Here is a 12967-nt window from a genome sequence, read left to right on the forward strand (position 1 = left end):
ACCGCCCCGGCCTAATGGATGGGTAGCCATGATCTCCGGAGGTCCCCATATCGGAGGGAACACTCGCAAGGAGCGAAAACGATACGCCGAGGCCGCGAAGCACAATGAGGTATGGGAAGTTACTCAACTCCCAGCTCAAAGGCCTCGGCTAATGGACCAACCCATCACGTTCACGGAAGAAGACGCCAAGACGGTGCGTTTTCCTCACCACGACCCGCTGGTCATAGAGACCCCCATCGCAAATAAAGTGGTGGCTAGGGTCTTAATTGACAATGGGAGTTCCGTGAACCTGCTCTTCAAAGAAGCCTTCACTGCGATAGGGTTAACCGACCGGGACCTCTCGCCTAGTGGGTCACAGCTCATGGGGTTTAACGGGACGACGCTTATCCCGATGGGAAAAGTAAGGCTCCCGGTTACCCTGTGCCCGGATACCCCCCAGAGCACATTTAAATATTGCACCTTCGTGGTGGTAGACTGTCCGACAGCCTACAACGCGATCCTTGGCCGGCCGGCCCTAGTGGACTTTGGTGCAATTACTTCAATCCGACACTTGTGCCTAAAATTCCCTACCCAGGAAGCCGGAGTCGGAACTGTGAGGGGAAATCAAGGAGAAGCCAGGCAATGTTACAATGTTGCCACCCACCTACCTGTACTCATGGTCCGGGAGTCTCCTGAGATAGAGAAGGCTGAAGAGGATGAGTTGGATCCTCGCATAGGATCCGAAAGGGTCGTGGAACCAATGGAGGACGTCGAAGAAATACCAGTGTGCGACGACGACTCCACCAAAGTACTCCGGATAGGGAAGAGCCTGGATCCGGAGGAAAAGGACAAAATAATAAAAACACTGAAGGGCGCCATCGACATCTTTGCATGGCGCCAATAAGACATGACCGGCATAAGCCCTCATGTCATCACACATGTACTCAATGTCAACCCGGACATGCCCCGTGTACAGCAAAAGAGACGCCCGCTCGACTCGGTGAAAGCCGAGGCCTTGGAGAAAGAGGTGGACAAACTTTTGTCCAGCGGCATGATCCGCGACGTATACTATCTGGAATGGCTGGCCAATCCGGTCCTGGTGCCCAAGCCGAACGGGACTTGCCGAGTTTGTATAGACTTCACAGATCTAAACAAAGCTTGTCCAAAGGACTGCTTCCCGCTACCCAGGATCGACCCGATGGTAGACGCCACGTCCGGATTTAAACTGATGTCTTTCATGGATGCCTATGCTGGGTACAACCAAATAAAAATGCATACGACAGACCAGGAGTGCACTAGCTTCAGGACCGATAAGGGGGTATACTGCTACCTAGTCATGCCTTTCGGACTGAAAAACGCCAGAGCAACCTATCAAAGAATGGTTAGCCGGATGTTTAAAAGCCTCCTGGGACGAAACATGGAGGTATATGTGGACGACATGCTCGTCAAATCCAAAGCATGCAACAGCCATGCAAGCGACTTAGAAGAATGTTTCGAAGTCGTCCGGAGATACGGTATGAAGCTCAACCCAAAAAAGTGCACCTTTGGGGTCAAGTCAGGAAAATTCCTGGGCTTCATAGTCAGCCAAAGGGGGATCGAAGCAAACCCGGAGAAAATTCAAGCTCTCCTGGACATGCCATCCCTCAAGAAGCATAAAGACGTGCAGAGCTTGACCGGAAAGGTAGCCACACTGAGTCGCTTTATCTCACGATCCACGGACAAGTGCATACCCTTCTTCAACGTACTAAAGAAATGCCAAAAGTTCGAATGGTCGGATGAATGCGAGGAGGCATTCAAGAGGCTAAAAGACCACATGGCCAAACCTCCTATCCTATCGAAACCCGTCCTTGGAGAAGACTTGTTCCTTTACTTGGCTGTCTCCGAGCACGCGGTCAGCGCTGCCCTGGTCCGGGAGGAAGAAAAAATTCAGCATCCCGTGTACTATGTCAGTAAGCGCATGATAGGGGCCGAGACAAGGTACCCGGTCATTGAAAAATTAGTATTCTGCCTCCTGATGGCGTTAAGGAAGCTGAGGCCATACTTCCAAGCCCATCCGATAAAAATCTTAACCAATCATCCGCTCCGACAAGTTCTCCAGAAGCCTGAAGCATCCGGAAGACTCCTCAAGTGGGCGATGGAGCTAAGTCAATTCGACTTACACTACGTCCCCCGGATTTCCATAAAAGGCCAAGCCTTGGCAGACTTCATTACCGAATGCAATGAAGCCGAGGTACCAGCAAATACACCGGTACCACCAATCCCCACCTGGAGGGTATTTGTAGACGGAGCTTCTAATAAGAACGGTTCGGGAGCCGGAGTGGCTATGATATCACCAACTGGACTGCGGCTCCAGGCAGCACTCCGATTCGACTTTACAGCTTCAAACAATGAGGCCGAATATGAAGCCTTGGTAGCAGGACTGAAATTGGCAAAAGCTGTAGGAGCCAAAAGAGTAGAAGTCTACAGTGACTCTCAACTGGTCGTAAACCAGGTTTCCGGAGAATACCAAACTCGCGGCGAGCGGATGGCCGCGTACATAACAATAGTCCGAGAACTGCTCCACGAGTTCGCGGACTATAAAATAGAAAGGATCCCCCGAGAAAAGAACGCTCACGCAGACTGTCTGGCTAAGTTAGCCTCGGATAACGAAATCGAAGAGCTGGGGGTAGTACCAGTGGAACGCTTGGTAGAACCAAGCATCAAAATAAAAGAGACCACACTAACGGCTGGGCAAGAACCCAGCTGGATGGTCCCCATCATAAAATACATAACCACAGGTGAGTTGCCCCAAGAGAGGGCACTGTCTCGAAAGATTTAGTATCAGGCTCATCGTTATGTAATGATGGACCAGATTCTCTACCGAAGAGGACTCAGCATGCCTTACTTAAGGTGTGTATCGGACCCTGAAGCTAGACAATTCATGCTAGAGGTCCATGAAGGGTTCTGTGGAGATCATACGGGAGGGCCCAGCCTCTCAAAGAAAATATTGAGGCAAGGGTACTTCTGGCCAACAATGAAAAAAGATTGTATAGACTATGTCCAAAAGTGTGACTCGTGCCAAAGGTACGCGAACATACCGAGAGCTCCTCCAAACGAGATCACCCTGATGACCAGTCCCTGGCCCTTCGCGGTCTGGGGAATAGATCTCATCGGGTCTCTACCTACGGGGAAAGGAGGGGTAAAGTATGCAATAGTAGCAGTAGACTACTTCACCAAATGGACAGAGGCTGAGCCTATGAAGACAATAACTGCCAAGAAGGCATTGGACTTTGTTATCAAAAACATAGTGTGTCGATACGGCTTGCATCACAAAATAGTCTCAGACAATGGAAAGCAATTTGATTGCGAGGAATTTACTGACTTCTGCAACCAACACGGAGTAGTGAAAAGCTTCTCCGCGGTAGCCAGGCCTCAAACAAACGGCCAGGCGGAAGCGGTCAATAAAATCCTAAAGGTCACCATGAAAAAGAAGCTGCTGGCCTGTAAAAATAACTGGCCTGAAGAATTGGCAAGGGTATTATGGGCCTACCGGACGACCCCCAGAACCACAACCGGCCACTCGCCCTTCTCAATGGCGTAAGGTTGTGAGGCAATGGTCCCGGTAGAAACATTATTCCCATCCCACAGGAGGACGACTTACGATCCTGCCACTAATCAGGCACTGCTCCAAGAAGCTTTGGATCAAGTCGAAGAACTCCGGGATGAGTCTCAAATACGGATGGCTGCTTATCAAAAGAAGGTGACCAAGTATTATAACTCTAAGGTTAAAAACAGAAAATTCGCTATTGGGGATGTGGTCCTAAGAAGGGTTTTCCCAGCCACCCAAGAACCCGGAGTGGGGGTACTTGGACCAAATTGGGAAGGACCATACGAAATCGAGGACGAGATCGGCTCCGGCACTTACAAACTGAAAAGAATGGACGGAACCATCGTCCCAAGAGCCTGGAACGCCGATCACCTCAGAAAATATTACCAGTAGCGAAATAAAACTTAGACTTTGTTCAAAGGGTTTGTACCGTCCAAATGTATACCTCCTCTATATTAAATAAAACTGAGTGCCTTAAAAACGAAGTTTCTATGCCACTCAGGGGGGTACTAGGGTATACCGCACGGACAAACAGAAAAACAAACTAAGTAAAATATCCTGACCCAAAGGGCAGGTCAGAAAGTATGCACAAGAATAAAAAGCATAAGCATAAAAATCCTGATCCAAAGGACAGGTTAAAAAAACACAAGTGTGACAAAAGAAAGATCACATAAAAAATATCCTGGCCCAAAGGGCAGGTCATATACATATAAATGGCCTGGGGACAGGCCTTAAAATATAATTGTCTCCCCTTCAAATAAAAGCTGCTACCTATATATATATTATTCTAAGGCAGCAGCAAATATGTACAAAAAAAAAAGAAGAATAATAAAAGAACCGGGTGGAATCTTGGTCATACTAGGTCAGTTGTACAGCAGCTCAGTCAGCCCGCGGAGGAAGGCGAGGTCCGATACGTGCCTCTAACACGGCATCAAGCTTCTTCTTCTTTTCCCGAAATTTGGCAATCATTTCCTCGGGTTTGGGATAAAAAGTGAGCTTGATATTTTGGTCGTTGGTGGACCAAGCCATGTAGACTCCATCATCAAAGCGCTTCGGACACCGGGCACAGGAAACAGGAGAGAGGAGCTCGGCTCTTTTGGCCTTCTTGATGGATTGTTCTTTGAAGTCCCTAAGCTCCTTCAGCTCCGCAGCTAGAGCGGCCTTGGACTCTATGTTCGCTTGGTGAGTTTCCTCTAAAGATCTCACCTTGGCGACCATTTCATCCAAAGCCTCCCTGGCCTCCCGGACGTCTCGCCTGGCCTTATCAGCAGCCTTGCTTTGAGCCCTCAGTTCCTCCTGGTGTTGGGCCTCCATCCTGTCCCTCCGCTGGGCCTCGTCCCGGATCATGGCCTCCGCCTGAGCCTCCCTCCGTTTGGCCTCCTCTTCCTTGGCCTTGGAAGCCGCCTCCTGGCGCTCGGCAGCCTCCTGGTAGATCTGCCTCTCCGCTGTGAGGTCCTGAAGGACCTTCCGGACATCGTTCATGTCCCCAAAGTCGGACAGAACGAAGCCATGATTTATGATGTTCTTGGAGAGGCGGCCAGCCTCAGCAGCAAGCTGAACCATAATGCAAGGGTAAGAAGGAGAAGTTTCTCAAGGAAAAGCAAAAATTGCGAAGTACTTACCACCGTGAGAGAATGACTGAGGTCCTGGACCTGGAAGATGGAGTTCAGGGAAGCACAAGTGGCGAACCGCTTAGGCGCGCATCGGGTGAGCTGAGAAGCGAACTCGCCGGTCATCTCTGCGGCAAAAGGAGCCAAGGTGGGCCCTAGGAAGCGACGGAACCAGTCCGATAAGGGGTCCAGATTAAGGTCCCACGGATCCTGGTACTCCGGGTGGTTGATGCTCGCCTCAACCTCCGCCCGCAGAATCCTCCTAAGGGCTTCCACTTCGGCGTACCCCCGGGAGTACTCGTCCATAGCATGGTTATGCTTGGCTATCCGAAGCTCTTGCCTCACCTCGTCCCCCGGAACTGGGGTAAGCACGATGTTGGGAGGAGCAGGATTTTCTTCCATGGGGGAGACCCCGCCGTCAAGACCATGAGCAGGAGTGTCGGCTCTCCGAGGCCTCTTGGGCTCATCCTGGGCAATCATTTTGCCCTTGCGCTTACAAATCAGAGCCATCTCAGGCTCCTCTTCACCTTCCTCAGCTTCCTCCGGAAGGGCTCGGGGCTCTCCCGTACCCTCAGCAACTTCCTCCGAGAAGTCCCACCGCTTCCCTTGGCCTTCTCCCGGAAGCACCTCCTCATCATCCACTAAGTCAATAGTGTCGAGGGGAGCGCTGGAAGAAACCTTCAGGGAAGGGGCCGGGGGAGAAGAGGTAAAGGCCGGAGGAGCCACGGGAGTATGAACTCCGGCAAGCTGTTCCAAAATGGCATCCATGGAGACACCTGTTTCACAAAATAAGCAAGTGTTAGATGTCCGTGAGGAACCACTTATACAAGATACAGCAAATAAGCTACTCCTACCCGAAGTTCCTAATTCGGCCCTAGCAAAGTCCTGAACTTTAATGCTGGCAGCGTCATCTCCGAGATAACTGTCCGAGGGCCGGAACCAGCTGAACGTTATGTAAGCTGAAGGACCTAAGGGAATAGGTTCCGGAGGGCCGGAGCCCATCCGGGACCGACCTAGGAAATCTCCTAAGTTCGAAAAATAAAATTCATTCAAACGATCCCCCCACCGGGTCGATGGCATCCAAAACCTATGAAGACGCTCGTCGAACCCTACAGGCCTATGACTGGCGTATTCACCAACGGAAGGAACATAACGAATTACCAAGGGAGACTTACCGCCGGCACCGGAGGTGCTAGCACCAGGAGCCCCCGAGTTTGGCTCTGGGACCGAAGGTTGTGGCCGGGGAGTTTGCTTCTCCGAAGAATCCTCAATACGAAGGGGCCTCCTGGCAGGACGATCCCCAATCTCTTCTTGAAGAATCTTGTCAAAAAATTTAGCCTCGGACTTCATGGCAATTGCTAGGCTCCTTCGCACCACCGGACTCCCCACGCGAAGTCCCCTCCCAGAGGCAGCCTGGGCCTGAGAGTACGCTTTCTCCTGGGCCTTCCGATAGAGATAATCTTGGTATTTTTTCTCTACCGTGGCAATGAGCTCATCCCAGAAGGCCTTCTCCGCAACCGGCGCCCTTACGTTGGGACAGATTACCCGTGAGAGGTTGGAGTCCTCCATGGATTGATGAGGAAGGATAAGTTTGGCCTTCCTGCAGTTCTCCGTGGTGACCAAACCCCCGACATCGAGATCGGCGCGGTTGTAGGAGGCGAAGGCTTGGGCCCTCCGGAGGAAGGTCTGAGTAGGGGGCGTCCGCTGGTAAGGTGGGATCCGCACCCACTCAGTAAGGAGCTCCGGGTGGTCCACGGCCCTGAACCCGGAGGAAAAGAAAAAGTGATGGCGATACTCCTTAACGTGAGTCTGCCTATTATACGGAACCACCTCCTCGTTAGCGGGATGGATCCGGAACCCATAGATACCGTCCTTAAGTTTGTCCCCTTTCTTGGGGACGGATACAAGTTCATAAAAATACAAAATTTCCGCCGGGCTGGGAGATCCCCATCCGCGGGCGGTATAAAAAATAAATAAGCCTGAAAGCAGGCGATAAGCTTGAGGAATGAGTTGGTATGGCGCAAGGCCGACAAATACAAGGAAATTAACAAAATAATCTTGAAGCGGGAGCATGGCACCGGCCATCAGGTGAGTCTGACTCCAAGCCCCGAAGCCGTCATAATTGTGATTAGGTGTCTCTGAGTCGCGAGGTGGCCGGTGATAGGTCCCTGAAGTGGAAGGTTTGATCCCAGCAACGTCTATAATATTCTCCAGCTGGTGAGGACAAGTTAGGGTGGAACGAAGCTCAGCCGCTTCCCACCCGGTCGCTCAGGATTTGTACCCCTCCTGGGCAACAGGTCCCGGGGAAACCTCCTCCAGAGTGGCCATGCCTTTCCCGCTCTTCTTCGAAGATTTCGAACCAGAAGCAGACATTTTGTATTCTGTGAAAAACAAAAAGAGAAAGAGAAAATTCCAGCAGTTACGTCCCATACCAAACCCTAAGTCAAGAAAAAGGGAGTGGGGGTCCCCTAACCGCTGGATAGAGGCCCCCTCCAGACACGTGTCACATGGGAAACCCTAGAAAGATTCCCTGAACAAGTGTCGGGTGCAGTAAAATCGCAGAAAGTGGTTTTACAGAGTAAAAGAAACAGAAGGGAAAAGACCCCATTCTATGCCCTAAACAACCGTTGAACGAAGAACATATGGCTCTCTTCAACAAAAATACACGATTATAACAGAGGCATGATAATGGCGGTCCTACAACTAAAGCAGTAGACACAAAACAGAACACCTGAAGAACCTAAACACTTGCATGCCCAGAAATCTCAAAGTACGAACCCAGAAAAACAAACAAAGCAAGTAAAAGCATGTCACTATCAAAGGATGCAAGAAACTTACAGTAAATTGTTGAACTGGGGGTCCTGAGTGTGGCCGAGTAAAGTTGAGAAGAACTGATGATAGAAAACACGGAAAAACTGGAAGAAATGGCGAAGTGTTAAGACGGTTCGTGCTGTTTTGAAGAATTTTCTCTCTGGGAAATTTGAGCAAAAATGGCAAGGAATGGAAAGTAACCAAAATGAAGGAAAGATGGTGGCTTTTATAGGCAAAAGTGCATGAGGAACAGTCGTCACCACCTACCAATCGTACGGTGGGGGAGATGCACGATTCGAATACCCAAAGATCAACGGATCAGATCGAGCTGCCATAAAGGCGGTGGAAACGTTTGAGTATCCGTCCGACACCATTAATGCGCCGCATCAATCAAAGGGCGTGAAACGAATCGACCTCTGCAGAAAAGCGAATCGCTGCATTTAATGCCATCATTAGACACACCCTCACGCGCCCCAAGCTCGTGCCAAGAAACCGAGGAGGCGGCCGGAGACACCCCTGCCAAAAAGCGAATCGCTGCATTAAATGTCATCATTAAATGTGCCCTCACGCGCTCTGGGCTTGAGCCAGGGAACCGAGGAGTCAACCGGAGGCACCTAAGCAAGCCTTGGTTTATCTTTCCAAGTAAACAAGGCTTGGGGGGTAAATGTTGCCCCTGAATTCGCCCAAAATACGTGGACCAGTCGAATAGGGACACGTGGATCAGATAACTTGTAAATATTTGATAAGTCTTTGTACGCCACAAGGAAGCACCCTGGGCATAGGTCCCGGAGGAGGCACCCGGAGTACAAGGTACTCCCGGAAGCTCGCATAGCATGAAGCCTCTCCGGGATGTGTCAGGCCTCTCCTGAGCAATCAAGTCGCATTTAATGTTGCATGGGAGGAAGCGTGTTGGGACTGTAACACGCAATAAAGTCTGACGGCACAACCCCCAAACAGCAGCGCCACAGTAATGATCATTTAAGTCTAGCGACGGCTACTCTGCGAAGAGTCACGTCAATCACAAGGCAAAAAGGACATTCCTCATAAAAACCCTACAACACCTAGGGATTTGACCATGCATCACCCATGGTATATTCATTGGGAATACCCAACTTTATGGATACTTACAGATACGTTTGTAAGAACAATTCTAGGGATTACCCCACAAAAACACTATAAATACCCCCTCAAAGCTCATTTAATGGGGTCGAGAATCTTGGGTTGCATATAAGCAAGAAGAGCAAATACTCACCAAGAACATTCTCTGCATTTATGAGGACAACATTCCCTCAAGTGTGGAATCTGTATTGAATACATCCATTAATAACAAAGACTCGTGGACTAAGGCTCATTAACGCCCCAACCACGTAAAAATCCTCATCTTGCTTTCTTACAGCTCACTACTATAATCATATTTTAATAGTTGCCGAAAATCTCGGTCAACACATACTAAAGGGGTATTTTTGGGAAATTCTAAATTCCCGGCCATTCCCGACATTCCCAATGTCTAAAAACCCGTCCCAAACTACTAACATACTAAGTTGTGATTTCTACTGAGCCAAACGCCGAGTTCCAAAATACCGGGCACCGGAAATGCAAAATATGAAAACTACCGAATAACATAACCATGCATTTCTGAATTCCATAAATAACAGCATAATAAATTATTTAAATAGCTATAAATAATTTTCATAATTAATCAAGATTAACTGATAATTTCCAAATTAAACTAAGCGGGCTTTACATAAATACAGAAACTAGTTACAATAAATAATGAAAACAATTCTTAATACGAACGGATTGATTAAGAAAAAATAATGTGAAGAAAACAATATCTAATAACAAGTTCCTTAATTGAATTATTGTAAAATATAATACAAATAAGGGTAAATACTATTTTGGATCCTGTGTTTTGCAATAGTTACCGATTGGACCATGTATTTTGTTAAATGATAGAATAGACCCTGTATTTTCTAAAATAGTAAAAATACGACCTTGAGCTTAATTTTTGACAACTTCTTTTTTTTTAAAAAAAAAAAAAACCAACTTGAAGACAATTCTTAATACGAACGGATACAGAAAATGTGAACAGTTTTGTCATAGCACTTTTAGATCAGATTATAATGAAATTTTATTTTGACAAAAATGAATTCAGGATCCTATTTGTACCATTTTAGAAAATAAATGGTCCATTTTTTAATTTTACAAAATAGAGGGTCTAATTGGTAACTTTTGCAATACAAGGTCCCAAATGGTATTTACCCTATAATAACCTACAAAAATTGTTACTTACATACGTCTAAAAATAGCGAAATTTGATATGCACTCATACTTAAATTCAAAAACTTGTTAACGTTATATATTTCATCTTTTTTTATTGTTATTTGCTTATATTTAAGATTTGTTATTATGAAAAAAAAAAAATAGATTAAAAAATGGTTTCATGATATTTTAGGAATAGTATACCTTTGCCTTTGATTTATGCTTCAAATAGAGAGAGAAAAAAGCTTTACAATATTAAGTATGGAATTTATAAAATTATTTACAATAGGAAAATTATAGGAAACGACCTGAAATTATATTACTATATAAATAAATATCCTAATTTTAAAACTTTTATAGAAATGAGCCTTTTACACTAGTTATTATTTATATTATTTTTTGCCACATAAGAAAATGAATAATTTTTTTTTACTTAAAGATCATGGCATATTTATATTAGTTTTATTAAAATCTTTCTTTTTTATTATTTTAAACACTACTACAAATATCAGAATTCGTGATGGTCCTAAAAACGATTTTTTTTCGGGGACCGTCGCTAAAAGAATTAAGTAACTATTTAAAACAGTCGAGAAAAATTTAGTATTCCCAACAGTTTAAAATTGTAGTCAACAAAATAGGTGACGTTTTTTTTAATAAAATGCAATTTTTAATAAACCCTTATAGGCGACGGTTTAAAACTATCGCCTATAAGGGTCCATTGAAAAATAATCACCTACTTCTTGCCACATTTCCCACGTGCCCACCTACTTTTTTTCTATTTCCCACATGCCCACCTATATCTTCTAACCTATTTCTTCTCTATTTCCCACACCCTAAAACGAAAATCTTAACTCTCCAAAATCCCACCCACGCCTCTGCACCATCTTCCTCCCTCTCTCGATCTCCATTTCTTCTTGTCTCTCTCGTCCATTGATCTCCACCCACCCCTCCTCCCGTCGGTCTCCCTCTACTCTTCGTCGCATACGTCGGACCACCACCACCTCCCATCGGTGTCCCTCTCATCTTCGTCTCATACGTCGGACCACCACCACCTCCCGTCCGTCTCCCTCTCTCTCTTTCTCTCTCTCCAAGCTCAGTATAAATATATTTATTTTTTTTACATATTTTTAATTTATTATACATATTTATTTTGTTATTGTATAAATTTAATGTGTTTTAAAGTTAGTTGTTATTGTAACAAAATTAATTAGTTGTTTATTTTAATTTAGGTAAAATTATAAAGCTAATGGAGGAAAAAAATGGGGGAAAATTAATGGCAGAAAAATCTGTATTTTTTATTCTTTTTTTTTTTACATTCCTGACGGTTTAAAATCGTCGCCTATAACAGAGTATAGGCGACAGTTTTAAACCGTGCCCTATACTATAGGCGGCGGTTTTAAACCGTCGCCTATAGTATAAGGCACGATTATAAACCGTTGCCTATACCCAGTTAATAGGCGACAGTTACAAATCGTCGGGAAACTCACATTAGCTACGGGTTTGAACCCTCACCTATTATTCCCATTTTACGACGGTCGTATAGGCGACGGTTATAGAAACCAACGGGAACACTTTAAACGACTTTTTAAAAACGCCAAGAAAACCCATTTTTGTAGTAGTGAAACTTATGTCAATTTTTTTAATTTTTTATGGGTTGTTGGTATAGATATTTTATTGTAGAGTTATTTGCGGCAAAACTTCCTTAAGTGGCTAGGTTTTTGTAACTAACCCCCAATTTTAAAATTTTAGTGGTAAAACCTCCTAAACTCAAGTTCTGTTAGCACTTAGCCTTTTCCATCCATTTTTGGGTGTTAAGTGCGAGGTTGGAATGTCCACGTGTACGCAGTGTACACATGGCACAATTTTATTGGTCCACGTAAATAAATATTTTAAAAAAATAAAAAACTAATTATTTTAAAAATAAATAATAAAAAAAATTATTTTTCTTTAAAAATAAAAAAAACAATTTTAAAAAAATAAAAATTATTTTTTCCTTTTTCTTTCCTTTTAATTTTTTATTTCAGCCTCTTTTTTTTTTTTGAACTTCACGCTCTCTCTCTCTCCTCTGTCTCTTCTTTCTTCTTCAACATATACATAACACCACCATTGCCACCATAACCCACCACAACCGTACACCCACAATCCACCACCACCGTACTGTTGGAAATTATTTTACCAGGATCTTAGATCTACTCACAAGTATGCTGTTTAACAACCTAAATATGAACTTTCTAAAACGATAAAATAAACACATATAAAGTTTAGGAAACCTTACATTGGGTGCAGCGGAATTAAATGACTCCTTCCGTTCAGATCTCTAACCCTTGTATCCTTTCTGTAGCAGAGTATTATCAAGATCTGAACCTGGATCTCTTTCTCTGATTCTTTGATGCTGAAACTCCTTTGCTGATGATCTTTCTTCACGATCTTCCTCACTATGATTGAGGTATTGCTTGCTGTGTGTGGGCACTACTGTAATCACTAAGGGGTTTCAAAATTATCAAGGAAGAAGAGAGAGAGAGAGGGTGGCGGCCAAGGTAGAGAGAGAGAGGCTCTGGTTTTCTGAATCAGAAGTGTAATTTTCCTGAAGCCTTCACTACGTATTTATAGCATTCCACTAGGGTTAGGTTTGAATTATTTGGCATTAAAATAATGAAAATATCAGTTTAAATTACCTACAAAAGTGGCCGCCCATGGCTTATTGGGTTTGGGCCTAACT

The sequence above is a fragment of the Cannabis sativa genome, chromosome 3, assembly GCF_029168945.1.
Source record: "Cannabis sativa cultivar Pink pepper isolate KNU-18-1 chromosome 3, ASM2916894v1, whole genome shotgun sequence".
NCBI lineage: Eukaryota > Viridiplantae > Streptophyta > Magnoliopsida > Rosales > Cannabaceae > Cannabis > Cannabis sativa.